Source organism: Eucyclogobius newberryi, unplaced genomic scaffold, assembly GCF_026437365.1.
Source record: "Eucyclogobius newberryi isolate DKJ021-1_F unplaced genomic scaffold, fEucNew1.0.hap1 SCAF_12, whole genome shotgun sequence".
In the NCBI taxonomy this organism is placed as follows: domain Eukaryota; kingdom Metazoa; phylum Chordata; class Actinopteri; order Gobiiformes; family Gobiidae; genus Eucyclogobius; species Eucyclogobius newberryi.
Genome location: NW_027315746.1, coordinates 13,571,189 through 13,572,185, shown reverse-complemented (window position 1 = coordinate 13,572,185; position 997 = coordinate 13,571,189).

Sequence of the window (997 nt, the reverse complement as noted above, 5' to 3'; positions counted from 1 at the left end):
ATAATTACAAAGGGGGTAAATATTTCAAATGTTAATGTGATCAATGTTGCTCTGTCTGATCATTTCTGTGTCTTCTTTGACCTGTCTGTTTCTCCCAAACCTCCGGTTGGTCCTGCAGTTGTTCAGAGGAGACACATAAGTGATGGCACAGGTGCACTGTTTATGGAAATGATAAACTTTGAAAATGTCTCATGTTCTAATGTAAATGATTTGTTGAACTCTGTTACATCTAGTGTTTTGAATGTTCTGGACACCATCGCCCCTATAAAGGCTAAAATAGTTAAAAATAAGCAGAAGGCGGCGTGGAGAAATGATGATTCGGTCAGGGCACAGAAAAGGGAGTGCCGCAGGGCCGAACGGAAATGGCGCAAGTCAAAGCTCCAGGTTCAAAAAGAGATTTACAAAGAAAAGCTGAACATGTACAACCTAATCTTATGTAGAACTAGGGAAAGATATTTTTCTGAAATAATTGGAAGCTGCAGTAAAAACTCGCGTGTCCTGTTTGCCACAGTAAACAGATTAACAAACACTCCAGCTCAGCTGCCATTAGAACTCATTTCCACATTCAAGTGTAATGAGTTTGCATTATTCTTTAATGACAAAGTTCAGGGCATTAAAAATGCTATAAATCCCACAATGCAAAAAATTACCCTAAAACCACCAAGACACTTAGAGCTAACTCACTTTGCACCAGTAACTGACAAAACTGTCCATGAGATCACCAGTCTGAGTTCATCTACATGCTGCCTTGATGTGTTACCCACCAAATTTCTAAAGTCTGTGCTGAACAGTTTGTTAGCACCACTCACTCACATAGTTAACATGTCGCTTCAATCTGGAACATTCCCAATGTCTTTGAAAACTGCGGTCATAAAGCCTCTCCTAAAGAAGAGCAGTCTTGATGCCGCAGTACTGAGTCATTACCGGCCCATCTCTAATCTGCCATTTTGGGGCAAAGTCCTTGAAAAGGTTGTTTACCAACAGCTCACAGATTTCC